At 41.6% G+C, this 14645-nt stretch overlaps 1 protein-coding gene across 1 annotated transcript in view; it reads right to left on the minus strand.

Moving 5' to 3' along the window:
* The window catches only part of Rad54l2 (RAD54 like 2), an 89073-nt gene that overhangs the window by 35663 nt on the left and 38765 nt on the right, over positions 1-14645 (minus strand). The window lies entirely within an intron of this gene.

Consider the following 14645-nt stretch of genomic DNA (forward strand, 5'->3'; position numbering starts at 1 on the left):
ATGTAATCCCTAGGTTCAATGTAAGAACAGCAAGTGTTCTCTCCAGTCCTAAAATAAGTTTTGTGGTTGTTTGTTTGTTTTGAAAGACTCTTACGTGAGGGTTTTGTCAGACTGATTCTTGACCTCCCAATGAAAGTAATGAAACAGAATGGGGAAGAGTTTACACAGGGGAACTGTGTCAGTTTGCCCTGTTGTTCTATATAGAACAGTAAAGGAGGCTAGAATCAAAGGTCATATATGTCCCTTCATGCCTGGAGCTGTGTCTTTGGACCCATGATACTGTATATCAGATCAAACCCTGTGCCAGTTTACCATCTTAGTAACAGTAAACAGAATTATCCCAGAGGAGGGCTGCAGTCAAAGTAGAACACCGAGCTGCTCTCCACATCTGTCCTCTCCAGTTTCTATTTCAAACAGTCCAAGAGAAAACCCAGGCAACTGTTTGCCACTAAAAGAACTAGTGGTGCACAGCTTTAATCCCACCACTCAGGAGGCAGAGATAGGCAAATCTCTAAATTCAAAGCCAGCCTAGTCTACATTGTGAATTCCAGGGCAGCAAGAGCTACATAGAGAGACAGTCTCAAAAACAGAAAAAACAAGCAAACAAAAGAACTTCCCTTTCAGCGCCCTTCCTCTCAAAGACAGATGCATAGCATTTTCACATCTGTCCAACCCACAGACAGTCCCACAGTCCTGAATTCTTATCTCCTAAAAGAGAGAGCCATCAATCCGACCTCTCCCTTCACCCACTAGATAAACAGTTGCTTAGATAGTAGATCCCCTAAGAGGGGGATAACCATTGACAAGACAGCACCTACAGAGGTGGCTTAGTGGGTAGAGGGAAACAACTTGGCTTACTATACTTGCAGCTTATCTGGGACACTTCAACTTAGTGTTTTTGCTGGTTCTCTGGCATGCTAGTACACAATGGCCTTGTTGTTTTCTTGCTGAGCTATACCCCAAGCCTGGATAATAACCTTTGGTGCTCTTCAAATCTTACTGTTTTGTTTCTATTTCACAAGCAAATTTGTTGAGTAACTACTTGGAGAAAGAGTTGGAAGCAAGGTTAAAAGAGTAGGCAGACACGACAGAGTCAGCACACAGAGGGCAGGTCTGCAAGGTCAAGCCCAGGGGCTGAAACTGATCTACTTGCTGGGCAGTGAGAACTTGCCAACTGTAGTTATTTCCTTGTTCTAGCTGTCATGCTTCTTCACAGGATGGGCTGTTCTGGGAAGAAGAAAGCACAAACTGCTAGTCTTGCAGAATTACAAATAAATTTACCATCAAATATCCATTCATTTCAAGTTATGAGGCCTATTACTATTGTCTGGCAGGGGGCTGAGTGTAACAATAGCAACCTTGAAATGATCAGACATTAGTCATGAGAGACCTATAATCAAATAGGAAGGTAAAGAACCCTTAGTCTGTCATATAACATGTAATTAGTATTGTATCTGCATAGCTTAAAGGTCAATGGCTATTACCACACTGGCTAAGATCATAGGTTCAAACCTGGGTACAAATACCCCTGAACTTTGTCCTTCCCCTGGTTGCCCTTAAACTTTCCCTTTCACTATGAGTAGCAATCACAAGTTACATAAACAAAGAACACTTGCATAAGCTTCTTGGAATGAATTATAAATACCACCATCACAAATTTAATAGGTAAACCTATGGCTTGGGCAGGGGAGAGGGGTTTAGAACAGGACACAAACATTTCATTTGGTGAGTGCATAAATGCATATACTTCCAGGGCCCACCCTTCTGTGTCCGCGCTAGAGAGGTCAGTGCCCTCTAAGTCTTAGCTAATGGCCCATGATAAAATGCAAATACCAGGGTCTGGTGTGGGAGCACACGCTACTATGTAATCCCAGCACTTAGAAGGCTAAGGCAAGATGACAGAAAGTGAAGATGTCCTGGGCTACACAGATCCTTCCTCAAGAAACAAACCAACAAAACCATGCATACACCACAATCTATAGGCTATGGGCACCAAAAATTCTACACCCTAATCTCACACAACTTAGATTTCATTGTTTACAAAAATTACAAAAGACAAGGAACTAAATTAAACAAGAACACATGAGTATAATCAGTGAAATCTAGAATATATACAACTACACAGCCAGTAAATCCTTTTCCTCTAGAAATAAACTTTGAGGAAAAATAATTAAAGTGAGGTAAAATCAATAATTAAAAGGTACATCAACTATATAGTCCTTGTAGAAATATGAATAAATTAACATTAAAATAATTTTAAAGATGATTGAGGATTATATCAATATTTCATAATATAAAGAACTACGATTTTTTAGTTTATTTTACTTTTAGCCATGTGTATGTGTATCTGTATGAGGGTATGCTACATTCATGTGGGTACCTGCAGAGGCTAAGTGTCAGTTCCCCTAGAGCTGGAGTTGCAGGCAGTTGTGAACCACCTGATGTGGGTGCTGGGAACAAAACGCAGGCCCTCTGCCAGAGAGTTAATACTCCCGGCTACTGAGGTATCTCCCCAGCCCCAGGAGTTACAATTAAAAAAAAAAAAAAAAAAAGATTTGAAACCTAGGAATAGTGGTTCATGCCTGTAATCCCAATAGTGGTAGAAGGGAGGAGCAGGAAACTTGCACACTACCAAATCTGAGGCCAATTTGGTCTACATGGTGAATTCCAAACCAGCCAGAGGAATATAGCTAGCCCTTCTCAAAGGGGGACAGGGTGTAATGTTAAGGATGGAAGGTTTGAGGATAAATGCCAGAGTGGTTGACTACTCAGAGAGCTGGAAACAGAGTTCTTATCACTATGTTTACTGTCTATCTTTCCAAATTCCATAACATAAAAATAATTTATTTTTAAATTTTATCTATTTTATTTAACTTTTGCAGTGCCAGGAGTTGAGCCTATGATCTTAGGCATGCTAGGCAAGTGCTCTGTTGCCTACCTATAAGCAGGTGTTATTTTTTTTTAAGTCAAGAGAAAATGAAATTAAGTGAGCACTAAACTCTAAATAACTTATGTCAATCTCCCCACATGTTAATGCACTTGCATATTTTATATAGTAATTAATGAGTATATACTTTTTTGTTGTTGGATTAGCTTCCTGATGCATGTAAATATATCCTTTTTTGTTTTGGTTTTTCAAGACAACCCTGGCTGTCCTGGAACTCACTCTGTAGATCAGGCTGGCCTTGAAGTCAGAGATCCACCTGCCTCTGCCTCCTGAGTGCTGGGACTAAAGGTGTGAGCCACACTGCCCGGGAATATTTTTTTTTAATTTTATTGTGTGTATATATGAGTGGAGGTCAGAGGACAACCTGTGGGAGTTGGCACTCTCCTTCCAACACATGGGTTCTGAGAATCAAACTTGATTGTCAAGCTTGACATTAAACACACTCATCCACTGAGTCATCTCACTGGCCACATATAAATACCTCATTGACAGAGAGTACACAGTTATCATCTACATGGCACACTATAAGCAAATCACAGAATGCCACTTCCTGCTGCTGGTATGTTCTAATTTTTCACTTGCAGTAAGTAGTGTAAGTGTCTTTGTATATTTTCCCTTTTCCACCTATTTATTTTTACCATAACCCATTACCACTGAAGTAATAAGCAATGCTTTATTTAATGGTCATGGATCTGCAGATATTTTCAGTAGTCAATCAGACAATAAATATTTTAGATTCTACAGGCAAGAAGGTCTCTATCACAGATACTTTATCACTGCATCCCCCTCACCCCCAAAAAACCTCAAAACCCACACATAAACAAATGAGGGAAAGTGTTCCGATAAAACTTTACTTTAAAAAATTAAGCATAAAAATTTGTGAAAGGAGCAAAGTTGGAGATTCATACTTTCTAATTCAAACTTAGTACAGAACTGCAATGGCCAAACCATGAGGTGCTGGCGTAAAGCACGCATGCACACTAATGGAATAAAAAGTGAAATAAACTCTCATACGACTATTAAATGAGGGAATGACAATCATTCAGTTACTAATGTTGAGAAATCCACAAGCAGAAGAAAGAAGCTGAGTGTTTAACTAAGGCCACATATAAAATCTGAGTTGAGCTGGGAAGTGGTATGCACACCTTTAATCCCAGCACTCAGGAGGCAGAGGCAGGTGGATCTCTGAGTGTGAGGCCAGCCTGGGCTACAGAGTGAGCTTTAGTAGTGTAGAATGCTAGCCAGCCAGCCAGACCCTTCCCAAAAACCTCAGAAACCAAGAGAAATAAATAATAAATGTTTTAAAACACTTGGTTTTGGAGGTGATTTAAGTTTAAGGATGACCTTAGCTACAAAGGAGTATGAGGTCATACACACAAATTTTAAAAAAAGAATAAAAGAAGCTGGGTGGCCATAGCCCATGCATTTAAGACCAGCACTTGGGAGGCAGACACAGGCAGATTAGCCTGGTCTACAGAGTAAGTTCAGGGCAGCCAAGGCTACAAAGAGAAACCCTGTCTCAGGAAAAGGGGGTGGGGGAGAGAAAAAGAAGGAAAGATGAATAGGCTAGGCTAGGCTAGGTTGGATATGGTGACAACACCTTGAATCCCAGCACCCAGAAGGTAGAGGCAGGAGGAATAGTTTAAGGTTACCCCTGGTTACAAAGAGGAGGCAGAGGTAGAAGGATCTCTATGAATTCAAGGCTACACAGTGAAACCCTGTCTTTAAAAAAAAAATAGGGTGAGAGCTGGGTACCTGCCTATAATCTCTACTTAGGAAGCAGGAGATCATTGAAGTTCAAAGCCCATCTGGTCGACATATGGACTTCCAGACCAGCAGGTTTATAGTGAGACCTGTCTTACTCTTTAAAAAATAAGATGGAGCAGGAATAGGCACTCAGTTGGTAAAGTGCTTACCTGGGGTGTATGGAGCCCTGGGTTTAATTTCTAGGACTCCATCAATCATGTGTAGTACTCATGCCTGTAATCCCAGCACTCAGCAGATGGAGGCAAGAGCATCAGAGTTCAAAGTCATCCTAGAGTTCAAAGCCAGCCTGAGCTACCTGAAACCCTGGAGAGAGGGGGAGGGGAGGGAGTAGGAGGGAAGGGGAGAGAGAGAGGGAGGGAGGGAGGGAGGGAGGGGGGGAGAGGGGAAAGGGAGAGAGGGAGAGGGAGAGAGAGAGGGGGAGAGAGAGAGAGAGAGAGAGAGAGAGAGAGAGAGAGAGAGAGAGAGAGAGAGAGAGAGAGAGAGAGAGAGAGAGAGAGAGAGGAAGAAGGAAGGAAATTGAATTTCTTTTAAAAATCAGAACAAGTATAGAGGGATGGCAGCACAGGCCTACATCCCAGAACCCAGGTGAAGGCAAGGGATCAGAAGCTCAATGTCGCTCTTGGTTACAAAAAGAGTTTGAGACCACCTGGGCTATATAGTACCTTGGACAATTTCAGCTGTCAACACAGCCCAAAATTATCTGAGGCAGTCTCAGTTGGAGGATTGCCTAGATCAGATAGGCTGGAAATGACATCTGTGGGGCCTTTCCTCAACTGATGGTTGATGGGGATGGCATCACCTCTGGGCAAGAGGGCCTGAATCATAACTGTGAGCGAGCCAGTAAGCAGTGTTCCTCCAGTTTTTGCTTTAGTTCCTGCCCTGACGTCTCTACTGACAGATTTGAGGTCAGGAAGTATAAGTTGGTTTTGGTCAATGTTTTATCACAGCAACAGAAAGCAAACTAGATCACCACCTCAACAGTCCATGAAGTTATTTTAGTAATGTAATTGAATACTTGTCATCGATCATCTCTTCTGGAATAGGATTCCTTCAAAACAGAAATTCTTCCCAGCTCATTCTCCACTACACATACAATGCCCAAATGTCTGAGAGCAAGCTAGTATGTCTGCAAATAGGACTAAGTAAGTTAGGTCTTGTATGAATCTTTATACATACAAACCAAAATATGGTTCACTTCCAAAACAGGGTACAGAAAGATCAAAACTCTGCAGGAAGAAAGTCTTTATAACATTTATATTACATAGAATTAGCAGATTCTAAATTAAACATTGTCTAAAAACAAGATCTGAGATGGTGTTGGAGAGTTCATTCTGCTTTTCCAGGGGATACCAGTTTGCTGGCACTCTCTAAGGTGCTCATAACCACTTTTAACTCTTCTGGTCACCTGCACATGTGTAGCACGCACGCACGCGCGCACACACACACACACACACACACACACACACACACACACACACACACACACGAGCTTTAACTGAGGAGGGGTGAGGGAGAGCAACAGAGAGGGAGCATAGAAGGACAAATAACACTAAGGATTTTGAAAAGACACCAGGAATCATATTTTATGTCTACATAAAATCACATTTGTGTGTATATGTTTGTATATAGTTACACAATTTAAAGAAATGCCACATTACATGGAGTGATAATTTTCACCCCAAAAGACATAACATCTAACAAAAATTCCAGTACCACACATGGGAATCGTACTCCAAAGTTGTTGTCATGCCCTTAGATGGCTCCCAGATTTGAAAATAAGACTCTACTGCTAAATAGACTACATACTTTAGAGGAGTTGAGCTGGAAATGACCTGGAAGCCTCCTCCCCGAGAAGCAGGTCTCATAATACTGGACAGTGCTACGCAAGCTTCGAAGGCAAAGGATTAATACATTGTCTTGCCCAGCTGCAAAAGCCTATAACCCAAACAAAGACTGGATTAGCATGAAATCCACAATGATGTAATAGTGGCACTTTTATCTTGGGGGTAACCAACAGCTGTCTAATTGGACTTATGGCCCACTCCACTCAACAGGAGGAAATTCATGCTCAGTACTGTAAACCTAGCCAACTACTCATGGCTACAGCAATCATGAAAAGTCACAGACACTAAAGGAGAGATCTACTACTGCCACTTTCCTAAACCAACAAAATTTCTATTTTCTAAGTATCTTCTATCCTTACACCCACAGATAAGAGTAGCTCTTTTGACCAGGCGGTGGTAACATGAACCTTTAATCCCAGTCTCAGGATACAGAGGCAGGTAGATCTTTGAATTCCAGGCCTCCCTGATCTACAGAGCAAATTCCAGGACAGCTAGAGTCAAATAGAGAAACCCTGTCTCAAAACAAAACAAAATTGCCTAGCACTGGTGCATGCCTTTAATCCCAGCCCTATGGAGGTAGAGGGAGACAGATCTCTGAGTTTGAAGCCAGCCTAGTCTACAGAACAAGTTCCTGGGCAGCCAGGGCTACACAGAGAAACACTGTCTCAAAAAACCAAGAGTAGCTCTCATCTATCATCAAATAAGCATCTATTTGAAACACATGGAGACTACTATAGAGATCCACTACTGTTTAAAATGCAGAGTATGAGGTGCTCAATCCCAACTGACACATCTGCAAGGCAACCTCTAGCACTAAAACTCAGGGAAAACACCGAAAAGGGAGGCAGAAAGATGCTAAGAGCCAGAGGCCCAGGGTGTTTGTTGATAGATGGTGTCCCCTAGACATGACAGGGAGAATGCACCTATGGACTCTCAGTAATAGAATTGCCAGAAGAATATCAGCTTAAAGGCAACACTAATTGACATGCCAATGCAGATGGTGAAATTTTACATGGTTCTAACCCCAGATGAGAAGAGCTACAAGTATTCATTAGATACCGAGAGAGGGAGAATCAGATGCCTCCAGGGCCAAACTTCCACACAGGATGTCCAATCCTAGGTGGTCAGCCTTGGACACACACGTATACAAGCAAAGCTAAATAGACTAAACAGGTTATATATACCTGTAACAATAAAGAGCTCATGACTTCAGTGGAGGCACTGCAGAAGCTTGAGAGGGAAAAGGGGGAGCAATGCAGACAAAGTGCTCAGATATGAAATTTTCAAACAAGCAAAAAAACTATTAAAAAATTTAAAGACGTAAAAAAGTAAATTCACTGTGTAATATCGTTCTAATCTATTGTAATGTTGAACTCCGTGCTTTCCAGAAGTTAGAGCAATGTTCATAGTCATGATACATATATTTATCCTTCCTTTGTAGACATTTGTCACCACTCCTTGTATATCAGGAGTTATTTGAAAAAAAGAATAAAATATTTGATGTTGCAACTAAATACACAGAGAAGAGTAATTCTGCCCCATCTACATCCGAGTCTTATGAGGAAAGCAAAAAAGCAACTTTATTTATGTCATAACAAGAATAAGTGAAATAGTTATTGATGAACTAAATACATAATTTTAAAAACAAATAAATAAAAATACATCTCCAAGCAGCAGCAGCCATGGTAATGTACTTAATCCCACGCTCAGGAAGCAAAGGCAGGTCAGGGTCTGCGAGCTCAGGTCTAGTTTTTTGTTTTTGTTTTTGTTTTTTTTTGTTTGTTTGTTTTGTTTTTTGTTTTTCTTGAGACAGAGTTTCTGTGTGTGTCCCTGGCTGTCCTGGAACTCCCTCTGTAGACAAGCTGACCTTGAACTTAAGAGATTTACCTGCCTCTGCCCCAAATGAATAGGAAGACAAATGAAGTAGAATATTTTGATTATTTACTTCCACAAGTATTAACAATTTAACTATGCAAAGAAAAAAGTGGGAGTTTAAATAAGAATGGCCCCCATGGGCTCATATATTTGAATGAAAGGATTAGAAGACTTAGAAGATGTGGCCTTGTTGGAAGAGGTGCTATCATTGGGTTAGGCTTTGAGGTTTCAAAAGCCCATGCCAGTCCCAGTCTTTTTGTCTGCCTGCCTGCCTGCCTGCGGATCAGGACTTAAGCTCTCAGCACTAGAACCATGCATGTTCCCCGCCATGATAATGAACTGAACTCTGAAAGTGTAAACAAGCCCACAATTGAATGCATCTTTTGTAAGAGTTGCTTTGGTCATAGTGTCTCTTCACAGCAATAGAAGTGACTAAGACATTATTCCTAGAAACTTCAGAATCACTCAATAGTCAATATTCTTCTACCAACCATCAAATACTGCAATTGATAAAATAGTCCCTAACCATGTAGTTGCCTGCTGTTATGGAACCAGAGAGAGGCATCAGGGCTAGATCTGGGCCAAGGGCCATGTCAACCCCCAATCCACCCAGGCTTCCTGCTTTTGAAAGTTATAATTATCAGCCTCTCTTCAGGGTACTGTGGGGCGTATGGGAAGGACATGGACAGGGACACGACCTCCTGGCATCTCAAGTGAACCTGGGAGCCAAGAATTAGAGGGACAAAAGTGACCAGGGGCACAGAGTGTACAAATCTTTGCATAATACAAACTCCACTAGGGTCCCTTGCAAGGATGGTCACAACACATTAGAAGAAACTGCTGCCCTTTCAAGATAGAAGGGACAAAGAAAAACCCAAACAGCTCACACTGCAGTGTTATACTTCTAAATCTGTTCTGTGTGCCTGTTTAACCAGCACAGCAAGAGGGTAAAACTGTCTATGCTAGTGTCTTAGTTAGGGTTTCAATTGCTGTGAAGAGACATCATGACCACAACAACTCTTATAAAGAAAACATTTCATTGAGGGGGCTCACTTACAGTTTCAGAGGTTCAGTCCATTATCACCATGTTGGGGAACATGGTGGTATGCAGGCAGACATGGTACTGCAGGAGTAGCAGAGTCCTACATCTTACAGGTAACAGGAAGTCGACTGAGACACTGGGCAGTATCCTGAGCGTTGGAAACCTCCAAGTCTGCCCCCACAGTGGCACACTTCCTCCAACAAGGCCATACCTCTTAACCGTGCCACTCCCTATGAGATTATGGAAGCCAATTACATTCAAACTACCATAGCAAGTAAACTGAGGGGAAGGAGAAGGAGTTACATATACTTCCCTCCTACTGGTGAACATGCTGGAGCACAAAGCAACAAGCTACACAGCAGTTCTAACAAAATTCCCAGAAGGACTTTGCAGTCCAGAAAAGGCAGTGGACAAAGACTGAGGTTCCATGAGCATCTGACTTGGTAGTAAGCATTATGCTGGGAAAGCTAAGGCGGCCAGTGAGAGGAAATAGGCTCTGTAAACCCTTCAGATTACCGTATACAGTACTTGCTACAAATTCTTCTATGAAAAATATTCATATCTAATTGAAAAGTTTAAATAATTCTTTCACATCCTTAATTGTGATAAGAACTTATGATTTAGGATCAGAAAGTAAGGTAGATTGAAAAGGAGATGCTATGAAAGGCAAAACTAAATACTTAACCTCTATACCCTAGTGCAACATTTGAAGTTATGCCTTGACAAAATGATAGACCCATTATCATGAGCTTTTTCAACTATTTCATTAATTTAAAAGCCTAAATGTTGACTGTTTAATGCAAAGAGCTACAGAGTTGGTTTTTTGTTTTGTTTTGTTTTTTCGAGACAAGTTTTCTCTGTATGTACTTTTGTAGACCAGGCTGGCCTCGTACTCACAGAGATCTGCCTGCCTCTGTCTCCGGAGTACTGGGATTAAAGGTGTGCTCCACCAACACCCCAGCCAGAGTTAAACTGTAATCAAAGACAGGAGAAGCTCTTTCAGACTAGTCACATTATGAAGATGGAAATAACATTATCTGAAAAAGGAGGTCTGATATATTTATTGAATATAGAATTTACTTACAGGGAGATAGGAGCTCTAGGAATATGGCTAGCTTCCAAGAGAGGGGGCTTTTGCTTTCCCGTTCCCTTATATCTTCACTTGTCCCTGTACCCCTGTACCCCTTTGGGGCCTGGACAGTATTGAAGGCTCACCCCTACAACATTAAATAGAAAATGTTTTAGGTACATGCCTGTTACCCCAGTATTTGGAAAGTTGCTTAAGGATTAGGAGAATTCAAGGTCATTTTGGTGGTTTGAATGAGAATGAACCCTATCGGCTCAAATGCTGGAAAGCCTAGCTCCCAGTTAGCGGAACTATTTGGGAAGGATTAGGAGGTGTGGTCTTTTTAAGTAAGTGTTACCTTGTTGAAGGAAGTGTTTTTCTTAGAGATAAGGTTTGAGGTTTCAAAATTACACATCAGGTCCAGTCAGTCAGTCTCTGTCTCTCTCTGTCTCTCTCTCTGTCAAATTTCCTGCCATACTGAGACTAAACATCTGAAACTGTAAGCAAGCCCCAATTAAATGCTTCCTTTTTGAAGAGTAGCCTTGGTCATGGTGTCTCTTCACAGCATAGAAGAGCAACAAAGGCGGTCATCTTCTGCTAGTTCAAAGCCAGCCTCAACTACAAGGAATTCTATCTAAAAAGAGGAGGAGGAGAAAAAAGGGCAGGGAGGAAGAAGAGAAACAGCAACAGCTGTTAACTTGGACTATTAAGCAAGGCTGTCTCAAAAAAAAAATCAAAAAACAGACACTAGGACTGGTAGCACATGCCTGAAGTCCCAGCACTTGGGGATGGGCACAGGAGGATCAGGAGATCAAGGCCAACCTCTCTGCTCCAAATCAAGCTTAAAGCCAGGCTGAGCCACATGAGACTCTACCTTTAAAGATAAAAAACAGAAAATGGGGGGAGCAGGAAGGTATGAGGGGGAATCAAGTGGTAGAGAATATTTGTATTATGTATAAAGAAAAGACTTAAACCTACATATAAAAGAATTTCTACAAATCAATAGGAAATGTGAAAAGTTCTCGAAAGTCAAAATGGTCATAGCATAAAAAAAAGTTCAACATCTTAAATAATTTGAGAAATGCAAATACAACTCACAATCTAAAGCATCCCATCCCTAATTATTGGGAAAGAGTGTTAAAGGTCCTACCAAGTCATGCTAAACAATGGGGTCAATGTCTGACATGCTTTTCTGATGCAACTTTGAAAAACAATCTTCTTGCCATGGCATGCCCAAACACTCTGCCACTTTGTGTCTCCAGCCTGGCAGAGAAAGGAAGGACAGGAACTGTATCTCAATTGGCACTGCTTCTTTTCAAACAGAGAGGCTGCCATAAATTCTGACTTTTGTTATTTGACATTTGATCTTAGTCAAAAGGCTGAGAATTTATGGCTAATGCTATTCTGGAAAATCAGTTCAACAATATATAGTCAAGTATTCCCCCCAAAAAAGTGGTATAGTTTCCTAGTGAGTGGGAAGAAGACTGACAGAACAAACTCAGAAGAGACCTGCTTTGAAATTGTAATTTAGCTGGGAATGGTCATGTACACCTCTAATCCCATCACTCTAGGTTCAAGGCCAGCCAGATCTTTAAAGACAGTTCCAGACCAGTCAGAGCTACAGAGACCCTATTGCAAAACAAACAAAAATAGAAACTGTAATTTAAGAAATGCTGTTGGCCATGTACAGAGACGCCAATATGGTGAAACTCACCTGGCTGAAATGCAATGAGGAGCTATGACACCTTCCATTTGGTCACGGGGCCTGACTGCTTCCCCATCGACTTCGCTGTTCTGTTCTGTTTTTTCTTCCTAAAACAATGCCCATCCTTTCCAATCTTCATACACAGAACAGAATAAAACCTAGAGTTTGGGTTCCAGAGTTTTCATTTTGTGGTCCAGAACCAAAAGGTTCATCAAGGACTTGCCTAAGATCACAGGAGTTTAGAACATGATTGTCTTGCCCTGAGGCATGTTCCTGTGTAGCTCAGCATCTGTATTCCACAGTGCAGGCAATTCAAGGCTACAGCCACAGCCTGGACCAAGGCAGCACAGACTGTCCCAGCCTTTCCTGCATCATCAGTTTCTCTCCCTCCCCCTCACCGATCATTTCTATTGTCACAAAGCTAAAGGATAAAACTTAACTAACAGAAAAAGATAAAATCAAACTGCCCTTCCTTATTGTGAATGGTGGTCCATATACTTTCCTAGCACTACAGAGACAGAGAGCTTCAAGCCAATTTAAGCACTAACAAATATAAATAAAATATCAAACCAGAAAAAAAAATCTCTTGATCATAAATCTCCCTTCACTATTGACTAGTTTATTTGTGCCTTCATATAGCAAAAGTTCTTAGCTATCTATTCTTAGTTTGGACTTGTGGCATAGGCCTGTAATTCTAGTTACTCGAGGATGCTAATGTAGGAGGATTCGAAGTTTAAGGGCAGTCTGGGCAACTTAGTGAGATCCTGCCATGGACGTTAAAAAAGAGAGAGAGAGAAAAAGAAAAAGAAAAAATTTCTTTTTTAAAAATAAGAAAAGTGGCCGGGCGTTGGTGGCGCACGCTTTTAATCCCATCACTGGGGAGACAGAGGCAGGCGGATCTCTGTGAGTTCGAGGCTGGCCTGGACCGATAGCCTCCGAACCAATACAGAGAAACCCTGTCTCGTAAAAACCAAAAAAAAAGAAAGAAAGAAAGAAAGAAAGAAAGAAAGAAAGAAAGAAAGAAAGAAAAGAAAAGAAAAGTGCTAGGAATGTAGCTCAGTGGTAGAGCCCTTGCCTAGTAGCATCAAAGATGCCCTAGATTCAATCCTCAGTAACACGCTGAACACAAACACAGTTATTTAGAGGTCTCCAAATCCTAGCCACCTGTTTAAGCATCTATCACTGCCCTGAAACTATTTACCAAGGCATTAAGAGTAAGCTCAGCACTTGGGAAGTCAAAGCAGGAGGACTGTTGAAGGCCTGCTTAGGCTAGCTATGTAGCGAGTTCTAGGCTAGCAAGGCTACCAAGTGAGACCTTGACTTTAAAACAGGGGTGGGGATAAGCTGGAAAGATGACTTGGTAGTTAAGAGAACTGGCTGCTCTTCCAGAAGACTGAGGTTCAAGTCCTAGCACTCACATAGTGACTTTTAACTGTGCCTAACTCCAGCTCCAGGGTATCTGACACCCTCTTCTGGCTACAGACTCTCTTCTTTGAAGTGCTTTGTTATCTGGCTTCTATAGCACATTCCTCTGGCTTCCTTTACCTTAGTAGTCATTTCTTCCTTCTTCCTGCTGTTCCTAGCCTCCTCTAAATGCTGATGTGCCAAAACTTGGGTTTTCACACTGTTTCTCTTCTTCAGATGAACTCATCTTGACTTGCAATGTAAACTCAGCTATATTCATGCTTTAATCTCTTCTCCAGGCACCTCAATAGAGGTACAAGTCATTTTAAATTTAATGTTTATAGAGCTAAACTCCTTTGTGGCCTCATTTGTTTCTGCCCCTACCTCCAACTCCAAACTTTCCAAACACCACACACAGAATCTTCCAGCAGTTTTACAGTCCAAAATTTTTGGAATTCATCTTAATTTCTTGCACAAAATCTATAACCATTGGATGGAGGCAGGGAGGGAGGGAGGGAGGGAGGGAGGGAGGGAGGGAGGGAGGGAGGGAGGGAGGGAGATGGTGCAGAGATTAAGAGCCCTGGCTGCTCTTCCTGAGGCCCTGTGTTTGATTCCCAGCACCCATGTGGCAGCTCAGAACACTCTGTGGCTCCAGTTCTGGAGGATCTGATGCCCTCTTCTGGCCTCCTAGGGCACCAGACATGCACACGGTGCACAGATATACATGCAGGTGTAACACTCGTGCATGTAAAATAAATACAGATTTAAAATCTTGAAAAAAATCATGTGTTCTATTTTAAAACATAATTAGATCTAACTACTTTTTTTTCCTTTGATTTTTCAAGACAGGGTTTCTCTGTGGCTTTGGAGGTTGTCCTGGAACTAGCTTTCATCGATGAACTCACAGAGATCCCCCTGAGTGCTGGGATTAAATGCACACACCACCACCACCTGGCAAGATCTAACTATTTTTATCATTTCCACTAAGTCACCAT

The sequence above is a fragment of the Mesocricetus auratus genome, unplaced genomic scaffold (genome assembly GCF_017639785.1).
Source record: "Mesocricetus auratus isolate SY011 unplaced genomic scaffold, BCM_Maur_2.0 Super-Scaffold_100691, whole genome shotgun sequence".
NCBI classification, from domain to species: Eukaryota; Metazoa; Chordata; class Mammalia; order Rodentia; family Cricetidae; genus Mesocricetus; species Mesocricetus auratus.